Raw genomic sequence first — 19,742 nt, 5'->3', positions numbered from 1 at the left:
GGAGGCACTGACTCTCATCACAGCAGCTTCACACTCGGCTGCAAACTGCCTCATTGTGTGCCAAAGGTCACACGGTGATGAAGCCATCAGAACCACATCATCTGCAAAGAGCCGAGCCGCATGGCCCTCAAGCAAAACACACGCAGGTGTGCCTACAGCAGATCTTAGATTGATTTTCAGATGTCCTCTAACAAGGTCCCAGTTGATGTAACCTCTCTTTATCCAGCTTTGATTTTAATCATGTGAAAATCCCAGCGATTAGACTCAGAACTGAGAACTGATCTCATAGCAGAATTTGGTTTGAATTGCTAATGACCATCTGACCACAGCATGATGTATCTTCACATGTTGCAAAGACAATCCTCAGTAGTAACCAAAGGACTTCAGAAAATCAGTATTGAGTGACAGACTAACACATTGTTAGTTATGTTTTTAGTTTTGTTCAGCAAGATATCTTTACAAATGAACTTTACTTTTATGATGTTTTGAAGCCGGGATGCAATTGGCATGAGATAAAACCTAACATTGGGCTTTAAAAAAAAACTACACAAAGGTAGTATTAACATTGCTACCACAACCAGGCTGTCAAGCCATGTTTGGCACAGTTCGGAGTAATTACGATCTGTTATCTTGTTTAGCCACTTGTTAGTAACCACCTTTTTTAAGACACAAAAAAGCTTCTGAGTTTATGAATGATAATGTTTCTTCAGCTTGAGTTGACCACAGACCTTTATTTAGGCATCTAAATAAAAATCCATCCAAAAAAACAAAGACTTCAAGACGAGTGAACTGTAAGTTTTGAAATGCTAACTCATTTACAGCATGAAGTCATTGAAAAAGCAATCTTTGTGGTATTACATTTCCTGCAGCATATTTCCTTCTGCAAATAAGTTGTGCATGCATGTAATTATATGGAGGACAGGGTTGCATTGCAGCACCACTCCACACAAACACTCAAACCCTCTGAAGCTTTTACAATGCAGTGATGCAGATAAAAGTGTGTGAGTGGGCCGTACAGTAATTTCCATTATGCACCTCTTTCGATTATCTTCATTGAAGCCAAATGCAGTTTGTGCTACCTGACTATCAGTCAACAGACAACGCAGATGATAGCAGCTTTCTACTGTATATTTATAGCTTGCCAAGGCAAGGTGACATTGGAAGATTGTTATTGCAGCAGCAGTGAGTCTGTTTCATTGGAGTGGATAATAATTCACTATTCCTCCACAGGGACAGCATTTAAATCACTATCCCCCAAATGTAATAACCTAAAATAAAGCATGTCAGCCGACGGCAGCTGTATATCATGTGTATGTCTCCTTGGCGATGCATCAATTGTAACATCAACCAAAGATCCATTTGAGGTGGTGTCATTTTTTTCTCCTATGTGATTGTTATATCAAATAGAAGAAAAATGAAGTTTTGAAACCTCCCTGTCTTTTGTTGTCCATCTCACATGTGCAGTGCACTCACAAACAGCAACAGGGAGGTAAAAATCCAAAGGAATGCTGCATGAATCTACCAAAGATCCATTTGAGATGGTGCCATTTTTTTTGATATAACAATCACATAGGAGAATAAAAGGAAGTTTTGAAAGCTCTCACTCTTTTCCTGTTTGTCTCACACATACAGTGCCTCATCAACAACTACGACAGGGAGGTAAAAATCCAAAGGGATGTTGCATGAATAAACCAAAGATCAATTTAGGTTGGTGTCATTTTTTTCTCCTATGTGATATAACAATCACATAATACAAACTAAATTGATGTTTCAAAAGCTTCCTCTCTTCTCGCATACACAGTACATGCTCACCAACAGCAACAGGGATGTAAAACTCATAAAAATGCTACATGAATTTCAAATCAACACATCAGTCAGCTGCTTATTGCTTCATTGCATTGCTTGTCACAGGCATGAACATCGTGATGAAACCTCTGGAGATACAGTAGAATATGCTGTGTGCTTACATGCAGTAATAACACGTAGAATATATAGTGTAAGATGAGAAGACAGCAGCGGAGGATAGAATGGAAAAAAAAGGCTCCTCTTTATTAAGAAGTGTCTTTTTTGCTTTTCCTTTCTATCACTTGGTATAATTCAGAGACAGGCAGCAGCTCCCCTGGAGGAGTGGCAGCACAATGAGTCTTAGTTTGTATTCCACAGAGATAGATATGGTGGTTATAGAGATAGAAGGTGCAATAGGAGGCTTTATGAGTTTCCTGTCCAAAGCGGGGTGCCATTACTCAAGCCGTGTCAGTGCTGATCTCAGCTCAAACACTGCTGTCCCCACTGAATAAGGAGCCAAATAAAGGAAATCTAGTTTATCAAGTCTGCTAAAGACGTGAGTGAAGGGGCCGGCACTGCATCCGTCTTCACTGGGAATTCTTTTTTGTTATCATACACAGGAGATTAAAATAGTCACAACTGCTTTATAGAGTAAAAGTCATATGAAAATAATTGTGAATGTCAGTGCAATTTTGCCGAGTGTCTTATCTCTAGCAGGAAATGTGAGGATGTAACAGGCCCTGTGATGTACCTACTGACATATTGTTCTTCACAGAGAGAGTTTGGGTTTGTACTCATTGATATTAATCTGTGAAGACACTGTGCGTTTTTTTAAAATAATTGTGTAAGTTGTGTGGAACAGCTAACTGGTCCCAAAAAATGATTGTATATAAAGAGTACCAAAATGCCATTTTGCGCCATTGACGTCATTTGAAGCCAGAGTGTGTGCAGTAGCAATCTTCGCGGTATGGTGTTTCCATTTATGAAACCGTCCAATCAATTGGAAGCAGCCCCATTGTGACACAGATTGGCATACACAACTGTGAATCATGACGTCAAAGCCTCTTTTAAAAACCAAACATACCAGAGGAAAAAAAACAAAAACGCTGGAATGATAAGAAATGACAGAATTCATTTTTTGGAAGAAATTTGTACTATGTCTTTTGAGTTTTTAGTTTGGCCCATGTTTTATACACTAACACATAGTGGGCAAAGTTCATGATCCATACTGCAGCCAGTTGTTGCCAACTTGGATTTTTGAAGCCGAGGTGACCATATTTGGACAAGAGGGTGGAGATAACTCCAATGGTAGCTGCTAGCTTTGTAAGTACGGTGCATGTAAAGTTATAGTTAACTGTGATCATGAAAATGGGAATTTTCACTAGCAATAAAGCAGCCTTAAAACTATAAGCAGAAAATCACTTAATGGAAAAACTGAACATCTGACTTCTTAGAGGATCTTTGAGCACAACCAACTGCAAGACTTTTTTAGAGAGAAAAGTTTACATGAACTTGCATGAACTGAAAACACACTAAAATAGTGACATCTATAGCTACACCCATACTTTGTCGATCTGGGGTTACACCATGGTTATTTTACCTAACCAGCGTTGTTGATGTGGTAGCGACACTCATCTGTCACTCAAAGTGGCCACGCCATTAATTCTGCATATCTTTAATAAATGCCTAGTTGTATAAAAATTCTACTCTCTATAGTTGTCATAAATGTTCAAATTAGACCTTAAGACGGAAACCTTTTTTTTTTTTTTTGATAGCAGACTGTAAACATGTGTATTTCTGCTGTTAAGTTGAGCATTTTAGCATGGAGGGGTCTATGGTGATTGCCTCACTCTTGCCATTAGAGGAACTGCAGTTTTTGGCATTGCCATGTTAATATCAATTTTCCAGCCCCAAAGGTTGCTACTTGGACATGATATGATGCCTATATGCTGCAAACTGGGAATCCCCATCTCACAATGGTTTATATGGGCAGCAGAGGAAAGAGGACATAGCTGCAGACAGTTAAGGCAGACGGGGAAAGTTTAATGACTTATTGGGACAAAGCAAGGGTCTGCATAAGGAAGTGAGTCCAAACCAGTCTGGCAAGGTCAAAATAAAAGCATGGTCCAAGGAAAAACAAAGCAAGGATGGAAAAAAAAACAGAAACATTACATTCTAGGAGCATTAAAAAGGCTGGAAAGGTTGACACAAGGTACAATGACAAACTGGTACAGAGAAGAGAGAACCCACAGGGTGCATCCCACATATCTTACGTTTTGCAATAATCAAAGGAGTTAAAGTGCGCCAGTAATAGAGAGCCTCTGTTCACTTTCAGATTGATTTGCTGTAACCACAAACTGCAGAATTGGAAACCCACTCATGTCACTCTTCTAGTGGCACTTACAACTAAAAAGAGATTGTAACTGGAACTAAGTCATACATTCCACCATCTCTGAAAATGTCTGTCCACCACTTTGGTCCAGACTGAAGTATCTTGATGAAATTGGATTGGTGCGGCCTTTGGTGCTTATATTCATGGTACCCAGAGGATGAACCCTTTGGGCTTTGGTTATCCTCTGACCTTATCTCGAGGACCACTGCGCGATTTGTAGTTTCAGTGAAATTCATAAATGTTGGATAGATTGCCATGACATTTGATTCAGTCTTGTTCCCCTTAGGATGAACTTTTATAACTCTGGCGATCCTCTGAGGTCAGTGTATCCAATACTTTGGTTTAAGAGCAAATACCTGCAATCAAACTAATGTAAGGCTTAAGAAGTTTGAGTTTGGCAAATCAAGTGGGTGTCTGTCTAAATTACAGTCTTTTTTTTAGTACTAAATTACCCCCTTTGTGGTTTAATGAGCAGTGTTCCATTGCTGAGCTGCTTTTTATGGATAGAACGCCATGTGGGAATTTTGTACTAAAAAGACTGTAACTGCATATTTATAGCCTACTGAACGAGGACTGATTTGTCAGCCATCACTTGCATGAGAATAGCTTTAGGAAAGGATCATCTTGGCCAAAATTCCACATTTGACAGGGAAGACAGATGTGTGGAATAAAAAGACTTTTATCATATGGTAGGAAGGATACATAAAAAATGAACTATTAGCCAAAGCTTTCTCCTTCTGGAGTAAGCATCTGTGAATAACAGAAATATCATAGCTAAAGGTCTTTGTCCACAAAACATTTTCAGTCTAGTCCACATTGTTTGTGGTGTTGTTTTAGTCCACCACTTTGGTCCAGACTGAAATATCAAAAAACTATTGGATGGATTGTCATTAAAATTTGATCAAACATTCATGATTTGGCACCATGCTTAGTTAAAAAAATAGAATAGTTTAGTTTCTAAACACTGGAAAAACGAATGATATCCCCTTAAGCCTCAGCTATCAATTTGCCATCAAATGTTAGCATGTTAACAAGCAAAACCATTGGTTTCCAAATTCTCTCTGTTGGGCCTTCTATTGGATCTGTCTGATTTAGACAGCTTCAAAATCATTAATAGATTGTTCAAGTTGTAGGTTTGCTTTGTAGTAATCGATTAGACATGTTTAAAAAATATGAAGAAGAAAAAACATTTAAAAAGTTAAATTTTTTTACTTTGGAAAGCAATACTGTCTACCATTGCCAGGCTCACCTAATTTTATCATCTGGCTCTAGTTCACTAAAATGACATCAGGTTTGCCGTCAACCATCTGTCAGATTCAATGTGAATGCAGCATTAACCATATTCAAGTGCTTTTTGTGCCTAAGCCTAACCGCACATTAACTACAAGTTGTTAAAACACTAATTTTCAATTGTTTGGTACATAATAATGTGTGAACATATACATGGTTTGCAGAAACATACAATACCAACATTTTTTTTTTTCTGGCAATTGGGTTGCTTTATCATGTCTTGAACATAAACATGTCATTTTGGGCAGTGGGTCAAACATCTGATTTTCTCTAACAATGCCTATAATAGCATCACAAAGCCACTGGTGTGCCCTTTACCTCTTAGCCATTGATTTTTTCAGATAGCAGAATGAGCTGTCTCTTCAGTGGACTCTATTTTCTGTCACTTGAGCCTTGTGGTTAGTTGTGGATCTCCAGTCCCAGCTTGTGATAGGTTTATAATGATCAGTCTGTAGTCTCTGGAGGGAGCAAATGAGCCTGGAATCACACCACCATTTCACACCGTGACACTGATGTGCTGAACTTGTGCCTGTCTCGTGCTGCACTGCCAGTCTCTCTGAACTCATTCTTAATTTAGCTGCATAGTTTGTATCTGAAATGCAAATGTTAACTGAGAGTTTGCATGGAATGCTTTTGAATTCTTTAAAAGGTCAGCAGAAATACAACAGGGGGTGTGACGCCCCAACACAAATATGAATTGCACATTAGTTTTCCTCCCCTGAGGTCTCATTAAGACTAAATGATTTATTTGCAGAATAGTTTTCACACCAGCAACAGCATGCCAGTCTCAAACAGTGTCTTTCCAGAGGTAACCGCTTCTTATCAGACAGTATTTTTTAGTCTCAAACCAGTCAGGTTTTTATTAATCCAGACGCAGAGATCATAGGGCAGAGCAAAGCTAACATAACAGCAGGTCTAGGCAGAAAATTAGCTTCTTTTGTCCCGGGGGGGCTGCTCGCTTCCCCCCTGGATCCTGGCTCTCTCCCCAGCAGTATGCAACAGAGCGCGCTCAGTGTGAGAGAAACCGATGCTTGTTTACATCAGCCAAACCCTCCCCACTTTTTGCTTCCTGCTCTACGGGGAGTTTTCATTTGGCCTGTTTGATTTAATATCGTATGAGAAACACAGGAGCATGCATGTGTGTGTGAGCGAGAGCATGTTATACAGTTGGTTGTAATTACTCCCTGAGGGAGCTCTCCTCCCCCAGAGATATTTGCCTCTGTAGAAAAGCAGATACAACCATGAATTTCTTCTAAATTACACTCAATGCCAATAATGTTAACCAAATTAAATGTACCTCCATCTGTGGCTGATATGAGTAAGTTTAATAAAATCAGTGTTGAAATAAAGTATACTCCCAACTCATGTTTGATCCCAAACCAGAGCTCCATTGTTCAGATATTCAGTCCTCACCATGGAGGCAACATGTAAAGGTTAAACACATAACTATCTGTGCAGATGTAAAACTGTACTCTGTAACCTTATATTCAAACAGCAAAGGCAATTCAGCATCACGTGTTGTCATAACAACACCAAAATCTTAGTTACTTTTGCAGTTTTCTGCCAAATGTCATATTATCTCCTGTCATTCATCCACCATCCAGCGCTCGTCCCTGACTCCTCCCAAAGATCAGAGGTAACCTGTTCATTGTTCAGCCCCATTGGGATGTTGTTGCAGTCGCAACAATAAATGCATATTCAAGCAATCCCTGTGAATTCCATGTGACCTTGCAATTTTGTCCAATCACTGCAACCTTGTGCATGTTTGACCAATCATCTTAGTTTCCAGCAAGTTCTACTGTTTAACCCTTTGAAACCTGAATCGATTTCAGTTTTTTGTGCTGTATTGAGATGCTTTTCACAAGTATTATTCCTTTGTGAGCAAACTGATCTGACATCTTTTGAACAAGGGGGGAAAGGCAATGAGCAACTGCTCAAAAAATGTCTGTAAATTGCAAGAAATTAGCTGATTTGGAACATTATATCTGAGAATAAAACAAGGGAAAAATATCAAGTCCATTTTATTAATGAAGCCCATTATCACAAATTACAATTTGCCTCATAGGGCTTTAGGGTTTTTGTCCATGACCTCACCAGCATCACTAATATAATCACATTATCTGATTGTTGCATTTCGCTCTTAATACTTCATTTTCCTTATTCTATGGCATCAGCTTGTTTTGCAATGAACCACAGACGCCAGTTCAGTTAGCTGTGAGAAGTCCAGTTTGTTCTTTTTCTGAAGTCATCAAATACAGTCGTTTTTATGGTGATTTCAGCAGAAGATCCCAATGCCAAAAGCCACCTCCATGGCTTTGTCATCTTAGAATTTTGCCAGAAAAAACCATATGTGATGTTATAAAATGCTGCTGAAGACCTGGACACAACTGTCCTGGGTAGCATGATATGTGGACGGGCGCGTCAGTTGCATTTGAATTTGTCACCTCCACATGATGCACTGCTGGACGGCATCAAGTTGAAATGCAGCTGGTCGCGATGTAATATGAGGAGCACAGAGGTTCATATAGGGTGGCTGGGGAGGGTGGTGGATGGATCCAACAAACCCCAGACTTTCATGCAGGAGTAGTGTTCCCTTCCTTTCTGAATGTTATTGTTTTTTTTCTTACAATGTCCCCTTTTTGCCTAAATCCAAGCATGTGCTTTTGTTGACGCACTGGCATTGGTTGCTATTTCCTTTTGTTGCCTAAACATGACCACGTGTTTTTGTAGTGTAATCCCACCATGTGCTTTTGTTGATGGCCCGGTGCTGGTAGTAGCATCCTGAAACCTCAACAGCAGACGCATTAGGATACTTAGAGTGTAATATGGACACATGAAGATGCTAAACAACTAAAGAGAGTTTTAAAACAAGCAAGAAAACTCAAAAATATATATATAAGAGACAAAAAATAACCTCAAAGGGACAACAAACGTCCCCACAGAGATAAAACGGCGCAGAAGTCCACTGACAGAGCAGCCATATGTTACTTGTGAGGAGAATGTGTTGGTTTGGACATTGTAAATAGATGGACCTTTAAGAATTGTCATGCTGAAAAAGGGCAGGCCAGTATCTGAAAATGAATATCTGACAAACACGGCAGACTTGTGACGATGATAAAGACTAGAACTTGAACTAGTGGACAGCGTCATGTCAGTAATTTCTGTGGTGATGGTCTTTCATCATAGGGGGGTCCATCCTGTGTGCCGCTGTCACGGACTGTTATCAGGTTGGTTGATCTGCTGCTGCTCAGGCGTTTCCTGCAGACTTCTGCCTCAGTGACACTCTTCTGTCATGAACTGTCACTCTGAGTTAAAGCCCCATGACTGATGCAACAGCGTCCTCTCCCCTCGCAACTCTCTGTGGCTCGGTGTTCTGTTAGCCTACTTAACTAACCAGCTCCTATTAGTAGGCTTGTCTTGCAGATTCAAAGTCAGTGCCTGCTGAGCACTGTGGAGGGATGGGATACACTGAGGAGACTCTAGAGCTGTATATCATCAGCACATCTGTCCCTGTTGACCTGAGTGGATCAGAGAGTCTGTGGAGACAGCACTCGAAGCAGGACTCACTCACTGCAGGGCTGAGTGAATGTGACGTGATGGAACTATCAGCGTTAAAGGATGTGAAGCGTGCATGACTCTGAGGGGTAGGACTGGCCCTTTTGTCTTTTTGCACTCAAGAATAGAGTAATACAAATCACATTTTAAAAACAGACATGCTCCAGTGTGTAAATATGTGGCTTTTAGATTATTCACTGCAACTAATAAGTGAAAAAAAGCCTTTATTCAGTTTGATTTTTCACTTTACAAGTATATTTTTGCACATTGTAAGACAAGGAAGAGACCCGAAAAAACACAGAGGTGCAAATTAGATCCAGAGACACAAAAGGACTACAAATAGACAAAAAAAAACAGTTAAAAGGACACAAATATAGTTGAAATGATCTCAATGATCTCAAAGAGAAACAAATTGAAAACAAACAGATGTAAAGGAACTGCAAAGAGACACAAAACATCTAAAAAGACACAAATATAGATCAAAAACACAAAATGACCTCAAAAAGACACTTAAGGGCAACAAAGACATGCAAAGGAACTGCAACAAAAATACAAAGAGACACAGACCACAATGAAGAGACAAACTTATTATAAAGAGATACAAAGGAACTACGTATGTAAAGATGCAAAACAACTAAGAAAGAGTTTTTGAAAATGACAAAGAAAGACACAAATATTCCTCAAAGGGACAAAAAAACATAATAAAGAAACAAAAAACCAAAACGAAGAGATAAAATAACCACAAAGACATGCAACAAAATACAAAGAGCCACAAAACAATGATAAAGACACCAAATGATTACAATAAGATGCAAAGAAACTATGTTGAGAAGCAAAAAAAATAAAGTGGCGTGACAAAATGACCAAGCAAGACTATAACACAACACAAGAGTCAGTGACCAACTTGGCAAGAAATATCACATAAATTGTTAGATTTTAGTAAAAGGTGGCAAGAAAATGAAGTGAAAATGTGTTTTTATGAAGGAGAGAATATTATTAGAAAATTCTTTTTTTGTAAATGAATAAAAAAGGAAAAAACTGTCCAACAATCCAACCTAATATATTAATATATTAATCTTTTTGTGGTCATTTTATTTATTTGTTGGTTATTTTCAGGACATTTTCTAGTAACTTTTTCCTAATTTCTTGCAAAACAGTAATGACATTGTCCACTGTGAAATTAATGTAATGGTCAGCTTACAGCAGATGTAATGGTCAGATTACAGCAGCAGTGACTTATCATATGTACATGAGTACATGTACATGTACATGAGTGAGTTATCATCTGTACATTAACGCTCTGAATGCTTTTCACATTAGCCCTGTTGAATCAGATTCATTCTTGTAGGAGACACGACTCTGTTACACCTGAAGCCAGCATTCTGTGTGAACTTGACACCATTGGTGGGTGATAAATGGACCCCCTCTGAATAAGTTAAATTATGTATGACAAAATAATGAAATAGTGTTTAACATGTATTAGCTCTGTGTGATCCCAACCATGGGGGTTTGATGGAATAATGAGGCTATAGCGACATGGACCTGCAGTAAATCAGCAGGAGCACGTCCGCCTTTAATGCTGACTCAGTGCCGGCCACTCAACTGATGATGCTCCTCTGCCACCGCCTCCTCCTGTATATCTTATCTCCTTTAATCCTGCTAGCAGCATCGATCAGTTTGTCCATGCAACACTTTGGTCCAGAACAAGAAATGACAAAAACTACTTGCTGGGCGGGAGTTGGATTTGGTGTAGGTATTCATGACTTTTCCTCCAACCCCACCATTAGACCTAACTTTATTTTAAACAAGCGGTTGTCCACTGTGTCCAACTTGTCCAAAGTATCTGAACCCTTTAAACACCTGGCTTGACATCAGTTTTCTTGTGCTGCGTTCAGACACTGTTCACAAGTATTTACACTTCTGAGACCCGAGAAAATTGAGCAATAATGAGCAATTTACCAAGAAATATTCCACAACCGCAAAAAAAAAAATAATAATATTAAATTAGTTAAAGGTTACCAAAAAAATATCTGAAATTGGCTGGGATCCATTATTAGATATTATTAAAAACTGAGAGAGAAATGTTAAGAAAACTATATTCATCATTCTTTTAGTTATATATTTAAAATTATGTTACGGAAAAACATAGAAAAAAATCTTCAGCTCTTTTTTGAGGTCTTTTTTGTTTGGTTGGTTGGTTTTTCTTTGTTTTCTTTTTTTGGGGGGGGTGTGCTTATTTTCCTAACTTTTCATGTTTTTGTAATATATCAAGCTAATCTGCTTAAGCATCAAAGGGTTAATGTCATGTCATTTCAGCTATTGCTTGGATGTAGTTCAAATGTTCACTAATATCTTCCCCTTACATCTGCCTTGCACCTCAAAGCAATATGAATATCAAAATATGTATCTATCATGTGACACTGTCACTCGGGTGAGGGGAGAAGGGTTTATATCGTGTTGTTTTAAGGTTCTGAGGTAAAATGAGCCTCAATAAAACCTGTTAAAATGTCTCATTGCAGCTCTCTGTGCTCACTATCCTGTTGCCACCTGGCTCACTCTGCTGTCTGCTCAGGTGTGCTGCTGCTGCAGGTGAAGGGGGCGTGGCCTCTGTGAACAAAAGAGAAGGGAAATATTTGGAGGGATTTAGATTTTTGTTGGCAGAGGAGGAAACAGAAGATAGAGGTGGAAGCCGGACAGCCTGCGGTGAAAAAAAGCCCTCTGTTGACTCCTTTTATCGACTGTAAATATAGAACAAAACAAGTTATGATTGGGTTGTTTTTGATTCCCCCTCAGTAATTTTGATTCCTTTCTTGGGGGGCATTTTTCTTTTTTGCAATGCATTGTAGTTTTGCATTTTTAAAAGCAAACTTTGAATAATTATTTTCTCAGTTGGATTACTTACATCAAGCAAGAGGAAAGAACAAACAAAGAAGACAATTATTAAAGTATTTCCAACAGTTACTTTTTCAAACTTGAATTTTCCTTTGGGGAAAGGGTTATTATCTTTTTAAAAAAAATGTGTTTGAGTCTCATTTATGTTTCCTGTTAGGACTTTCTTTTGCTGTTGTCAGTAGGGAGTTATTTCTTTGAAACCTGAGCAAGCTGGTGTGATTGTTTCTTGCAAAAACATGGGGAGAAGGCAATGAGCAACTTAAATAGCATTTGAAGAAAAAAAACAGACATTACTGTATGCATTTGGCTGTATTTTCACAGCAGTGAAACTGGCTTGAAAAAGCTTCAAAATTTACAGTGTTTTACTGTCATTTGAATGCATAACTGTTAGAATTTGGCCACATTTTTTTGTTTGTTACAGTGCATACTTTTGGCGATATATCGAGAATAGAATTTTAAACCCCACAGAGCTGAAGATTTCAATAGACGTTTCAAGATTAACTGTAATATATACTCTTAGCACGTGAGATTTTAGAATTTTCCTTTCAGTCATTAAGTTATTCTCATAATATTCATTATTCAGTCTCTGTGTTAGAACTTATAAGATACAAACACAATTCCAACTTCAGTACCTTTTGTTTATATGACATTTTCGGACCGTAAAAATCTGTCATCATTATCAGTTGTGCGTTTCTGTTGTCAGTCAAGCACAGTCCTAATAAAGCAGATTATCTGGGTTTTTGATGGTTAAACTTTTAATGAATGCCTGAATAGTTTTTTAGTCAAACTTTAAATCTGATAGCGATCAAGCAGTCATAAATATTTATAGACAAATGCTTAAGATTAAGAACAAGCTTTAAAAAGTGTTTCAGAGGGTTTTCAAAAAAAGTTAATTATCGGCAGCCTTAAAAAAAATCATCCCATCCTGCGTGCACTAATTAACTAATGTTTGCAAACTTTAAAAATAAAACTAGAATTAAACACAGTTCACCTCACCATGTGACATATTTGTAATTTTCCTCCATTATTCTGCAATAGTGTTTTTTATACAGCAAACATTTTGCCTCGCAGTGACTCTGTTTTATTCAAGTGTCCCACTGAGCCATGACAGTGTGACAATGAGCCAGCATGAATAACACCAAGACCCTGAAACAGAAGCAGCTACATTGAATTTAGCCATTGTTTATTTTGTTTTTTACACCTTAGCTTTTCCAACAGGCACACGTCAAAAAAGTCTGCTGTTAAGAAAGGGCTTTTGTGTGTTGGCCCTGAGAGCTAAAAGCCATTCAGATTTAAGAAAACACATGCAAATAGGCAAAACACAAGAAAATGAAACATTTGTGAGAGGCGTCTGAAAGCAGCACACACTGTAAAAACTACAGTTTGTGCACATTTTATTGAGTCTTTCTGATTATCATACAAACAATGTAAATAAATGGTTACTCAAATATATTAAACATCATTATTATTCTTAAACATTTGTAATTGATAAGTTATGTTTCCAAACTAAGAGACCATAGCATGGTTTAAGGTTACAAAAAAGCAACCTATTATTATTTATTTTATTTTTTTTAGATTAGGTGTGAACAGTAAGATGGAGGATAAGGGCCATGTCAAAGAAAAGTCAAAGAAAAAATCAGTTTAATTTTGAGAATAAAGTCACAATATCACAAGAATAAATGAAAAATAAATATTAAGTCAGAATATAATGAGAAAAAAAGTTGCATTATTATGCGAATGAAGCTGTAGTTTTACGAGAGGAAAAATTGTAAATTGCAAGAAGTAAATCGTAATTTTACAAGAAAAAAGTTGCAATTTTACGAGAAAAGAGTCGTAATTTTATGACAATAAAGTTGTAATTTTATGAGAATAAACTCATAATATTATGAGAATTAAGTCCTAATTTTACATGAAAAAAAGTCACAATTTTACAAGAATAAAGTCACATTTTTACGATAAAGGAAAATTATATTACAGAAATAAACATATTCCAAGCAAACTGTAAAACAGGTGAGAGCACAGGTGAACAGGTTACCTGTTGACTATATGGCACGACACAGGGGACAGTGGTTGCCAAAGAGGCTGCCTTTGGTCTCGCCTGTTTTGTACTTTGCTGGCAATATGTTTATATTCATAATATAATATCCCCTTTCTCGTAAAAATGCATCTTTATCATGAAATTAATCCTTTTTTCTCATAGAACTACATCTTTATTCTCATAATATTATGACATATTTTCCTCATAATATTACAACTTTATTCTCTAAGTCTGAAAAATGAAAAAAATCCTCAGAGTGGCCCTAAAACTGTTGCAAAATAAAAACAAAATCCCTGGGAGCTGGAGTTTGTAGCAGGTTTATATACACTGCTCAGCCCACACCAGCTTTAATCAATTACATCTGAACCACAGTCTGTTTATCAACTCTGTGCATTGCATCATTTTCCTACATTGCTGACATTAAATGACATTAAATCTAAGTCTCTAAACATTTCTGGAGGATTCCACAGAGTGTGAGAGTGTTTCAGCCGGCTCTGGGTTTTGTGCTGATGACCTCTAAATCCCAGCAGTGGAATCAGTGGTGGCAGGCTACTTTCAAGCTGCCCCAGCAGGGAGTCGCTCTCTGAGCTTGCACCGCTGGCTGGCAGGGGCTCAGGACTCTCTAACCCTGGAAATCCTCCTGGAGATCCATCCCTGCTTTACTCCACCAGCCGCACTCTGTCCAAGTGATGAGCCTCCTGGATACATTGTAATATGATTCCAGTCTAGCTTTGAAGGAAACATCAAAGGACGCTTTGGGATGAGAAGCTAATCATCCCATTCATCCTCCGAAAGAATATTAAAGAAAAAGACGGCAGTGACTATCATTTTTCTCTTGGTAAATCAATAGTAATATATACATTTTTTGTCAGTGTGTATGGAAAATTACAGCCTGCATGAACTGGCAGGTGACGGCTGATCACATTTCCTTAGTGACTGACTCGTGGACTGCAAAATAAGATTTTAGTGACCTAATTTGCACTTGAATCAATATGTCTTTACAAAGGGCAATTCTGAACAAGCATAAAATACAAGATTTGAGGCAAGGCTGTAAATTGCAGCAAAGCAGCTACTGCAGCACCAACAGTGTCAAAAGGCAAGCTCAAAACAGGAAAAAAAAGAAAATATTTTTTAATAATTTGATAATAAATGCTCACGTTACTGTATTTGTAGTGCATTTCCATATTTTTTGTGTTTTCTCTATTTGCAGCTTGTTTCTGAGTTGGGTTGTGTTTTCTGTATTTGCAGCCTGCTTCTGTAATTGTTTCTCTCTCTCTCTTTATTTGCAGTGCACTTCTTTATTTGGTTGTATTTTCCATATTTGCTTTTGAATTTGATGGTGTTTGAGACATTTACTTACAATTATGAGCCTCTTGGTGGTGCTTAAGGAATAGTCAGGGGACCACAGAAGTCAGAAGGATTTATCCTCTGGGAACATGACTGTCTGTATTACATTTTTATGCCAATTAATCCTATGGGCACTGACATATGTCAAAGAAACAGTGAAATACCAACAACAATAATTATAACTTTTTAAATAATTTTACCTTTAAAAACAGAGATTACAGAGTGCTTTGACAAACAAAGCAAAGCAGAAATGGGAAAAAGAGAAGGCAATACAAATACAGACAGCAAAAAATAAATTAAATAAATAAATAAAATAATAATAGAAGCACAATAAAACCACAAATAAAAGGAATGAAATAAATCAAACATAAATAAAATAGGTAAAATAAATAGAAATTAATAAATGACAAAGAAACAGAGGTATGCCTAAATAAACATGGTTCATCCTCTGGGGAGCACAAATCTTTTTGTCATATTTTAGGGCAATCAATCCAATAGTTGTTGAGATGTTTCAGTTGGAACAAAGTGGTGGAAAAACAACCCACTGACCAACATTGCTAAGCACAGAACCATGCTCCTAGTGTGGCTAAAAGGATGTTGGTGTTAATATGATGTAATACAAGACATTAAAATGCAGAACAAAATGGACATTTTAAAAAATAACAGAAAAAAGGGGGATAGTGTTACCCATGTGATCAGTTATAATGCCAAGTTGACTCTACTCTAGATTCTTTTCATAACTCTGGTAAAGAAGTGAATTTGTCTTCCGCACACTGAAAATGTTTTTTACAAAAATATGACCAATGACTGTCTCAAAGAATCTATATATTGTATGAAATATATATGTACCATGATGAATGCCCTTATCACTGTGCAGTCTGGGTAATTAATGAGTTACCTTGTAGCCTGTCAGGCAGTAGCGGTGTGTGTGTGTGTATGTGTGTATGTGTGTTTGTGTGTGTGCGTAGGTGCGTGCGTGCGTGCGTGCGTGCGTGTGAAGCACACTCACCCCGGTGTTATGGAGTATTGTTGGAGGGTGTCAGACTATCAGCACTGAATAATGGTGTGCAGTGGAGGACACAAGGGCAAACAAAGGATCAGGCTCACTTTTAGTCCCACTGCGACTGCCAACATTACTTGGATCACTTAGTGGTGAATTGATATTAAGCAACAAGTGCCACAAGGGGGCAAAAATACAATGGCCCTGAGAGATAAACGCACTGCAGATGTAAAAAAACACATGCAAACAGACAAAACACAAGTGACATTTAGAAAATAACTTTGCTAATTTTAGAATATATGAACAAAATTTAGGAAGAAAATGCTGCAAATGGAAAAATGCACTGCAAGAAACCCAAAACACAGGAGGACACTAAAAGGTGATGAATAAAGCTGGACACGGTCAAGAGGCAACCTCTGACAGTCAATAATAATGTCAAAACTGCAGTTCCTCAAATGGCCACTTTAGTTGCACGATATGCAGAAACAAATCTTATTGTGACGATTTTGACAGATGTTGCTGTCACAATATGAGTTGCAGGTTTAGTAGGAATGCTTAACTTTACAGCAGAAATGAACATGTTTACAGCCTGTTACTGAAAACGTTTTTGGTCTCTAACTAACCGTTGATGACAAGGGGGTGAATTTTTATTCACCTTGAGTCATCCATTTACATTTTACTGAGGCTTAAAGTTATGAATAATTAACCATTTAACACCTGGATCAACATCAGTTTTCTTGTGCTGTATTTAGATTCTAAATAGATTGTTCTGTATTTAGATTAGGAGAAATCTGGTTTGATTTCTTTCAGAAACGCAAGAAAAAAATTGACAATCAATCATCGCTTGGGGGCGAGGGGGGGGGGTGGGGTCATGGGCAACACAACTGAGGGTTATTCTACCACTGTAATCACGACTCTAGATATTATTTAAGATACCTGCTGGTAACCGAGCATTTGCTGTTTGTTTATTATTAGCTTGCCCTTTTAAATAATCTTTGAACATTGTGGAATAAATTGGCTGGACATATTGGATGTTTGGATGTCAAACACTTCAAGTGTGGTTTCTAATATTAGCTATGAAATGTGGGAGCCGAGCTGACAAATTGTAATTCAAGATTCTGCTGGTGACTGCATTGCATAAATCCTAGTTTACAACCAGGCTCGTTGTTTAAATAATTACTTTTGGGAAGCATTTGTTTCGGAAAAGGTTTTCATATTACTGATAAATTTGTTCTGCACTGTGGTAAAACACTGTAATTTGCCACCATTAGGACTCTGTTCTGGATTGATCTCTTCAGTGATTTGAGAGAGAGAGAGGCTCTTTTCAATGGCAGCCATGAACACAAGTGCCTTCTCCAGTGTGTCTTCTTGAGTGTCTTGCAGAAAGAGCTTGATAAAGACGGACAACTCTGGAACAACAACACCATCCGCCTTGTTCGTCAATCTCCCTCTCCGTCGGTTAAACCAGAAGCCATGTACCACATGCCTCATAGGCTGGTATTTAACCCATGTGTGACCAAAAAACAAAAGGAGATTTATACACAACCTTATCAGAGCTGAATATTTGACGATTGCACTGTAATATATTTTATGTAGTATTGACTGGTTACATGTAAATAGTAACACAGGGGCTGAAATTTCACTTTTTGAGCACCAGGGAGTATTTGGTCACAGGAAAAAAATATCATTATTTATCTTTATTATTTTTATTTCATTTTGCCACTTTTTTCAGGTTTCCTGTTTTGCTCTTTCACTTTTTCTTTTTGTGCTAATTTCAGGCAATTCTTGTAAATGTACAGATTTCAAACTGTGTTTTCTTTTTTCCATGCTTTTTATTTTTTTTTTTTTAGAAATCAAAGGGTTAGTATATATATATATATATATATATATATATATATATATATATATATATATATATACTACATATATAGATATAGTTTTCTTATTTTGTCATTACAAACAATGTTGTTGTACTTTCTCCTTGAAAAAAAACAAACTAATTTCTAGCAATTTTTTGTTGCCTTTTTCCCTTTGTTTTTGTTGAGAAATCAAGCCAATTTACTCAAAGGGATAAAAACTTGTAAAAGGCGTGTGAATGCACCTCAAGAAAAGTGATGACAATCAAGGTTTCATCAATTACATTACATTTAAAATGTAATGTAATTTCTGGAATTAGTTACATGTAAGTGGTAACACCGGGGCCCAAATCTAACTTTTAGCCCGGGGGTGAGTTTGAGTGTTAATCCGGCCCTGCTTCAGGGTCCAGTATAGTCCAGTCCAGACTCCAGTCCGCTCTGATCCACTCCTTCTTCTCCTCCGTCCCCATCTCTTAGTGCCGCGCTGTGATTGGACGCTGGCTGCTTGTCAGGAAGAAAGAGCTGCTGTGTTGAGGCCGAAAACTCAGACTCAAACAGGACCTGGACGGCACCGGAGTACCACCGTGTAAGGGATATATACAGTACCGGACGGCTGGGTAGGCTTTAAAACACACCGAGCTTCACGCGGAGCTCCGACCGAGTCTCCGTGCCCCTGCTGCCGAGGCCGCCGCGGCTCAACGTCTCCCCGCCGACTGAGTGTCGCTGCCTGCTGGCCGCGGTAATCCAGAGCCGCTGCTCCTAATGAGATTGAGAGGAGACTGAAGCCGCCGTGTGGCGACGCAGACGCCACAAACCTGTCTTGAGGTTTCAGTCTTTATCCGGGAAACATTATCAGCTGTTGCTGCCGGCGGTCGGGGGGGCTAACAGCTCGCCGGACCGGACAAACATCCCGGTACCGCTCCAACTACATGGAACAAGTCAGCGGCGGAGCACCGTGTCATTTTGCGCTAAAACTGTTATGACAGAGCCAGCGTGTTTGTGAGGCAGCACCGTCGGATTTATTACCGGGATATATTTCACAAAAGCATCCAAAAAGCAGCAGTTTGAAGCCTCTGCATCAGGTGAGTGTTATCTCGCCGCAGTTGTTCACGTCTGACTAGCACGGCGACCTTACCTCACACCATCCTAGCTGCTTCAAACCGCCTGCCCTGCGATATTTTTGGCACGACTTGTGTAATATTCACTTGTTATTACAAGGGCAAAGTCCTTGCGCTTACATTTATAATAAGGCCTTTATATTTGTGTGTGTTTCACTAGAGTCCAGGCAGCAATATAGGCTCTTTATCATTCAGAAACCATTACAAAAACGGTCTCCAAACAACACTAAATTTAGGGGGGGGGGGGGGTTAACAGCACCTGTGCTCTCTCAACCCTCCTCTGAGTTTCCCAGCTGTCGCACTCGGACTCATGCTGAGAAATGTGCAAAGACAGCGCGGAAATTCTCAGTCTTTTGTCTTTTCCAAGTATGCTAATTCTTGTCTCTGCCTAGTCCTCGCTCGCGCTGCTGTCCGTCAGCACGCGGGTGTGTTAACAGCCATTCATAACACTGATAGGCAACAGTTGCAC

At 38.4% G+C, this 19,742-nt stretch overlaps 1 protein-coding gene across 2 annotated transcripts in view; it reads left to right on the top strand.

Annotated features, from left to right (window-relative positions):
• Positions 1–18,531: 18,531 nt before the first annotated feature.
• Positions 18,532–19,742, top strand: part of large1 (LARGE xylosyl- and glucuronyltransferase 1) — a 118,965-nt gene continuing 117,754 nt past the window's right edge. For both annotated transcript variants that reach the window (XR_006107053.1, XM_042511597.1), the window contains exon 1: positions 18,532–19,237. The gene's annotated coding sequence lies outside the window, so the exon portion shown is untranslated. The remainder of the gene's footprint in view (positions 19,238–19,742) is intronic.

This window comes from Plectropomus leopardus, chromosome 22, assembly GCF_008729295.1.
Source record: "Plectropomus leopardus isolate mb chromosome 22, YSFRI_Pleo_2.0, whole genome shotgun sequence".
NCBI lineage: Eukaryota > Metazoa > Chordata > Actinopteri > Perciformes > Serranidae > Plectropomus > Plectropomus leopardus.
Note: the sequence above shows the minus strand (reverse complement) of the source record. Positions and strands in the feature narration are given on the sequence as shown.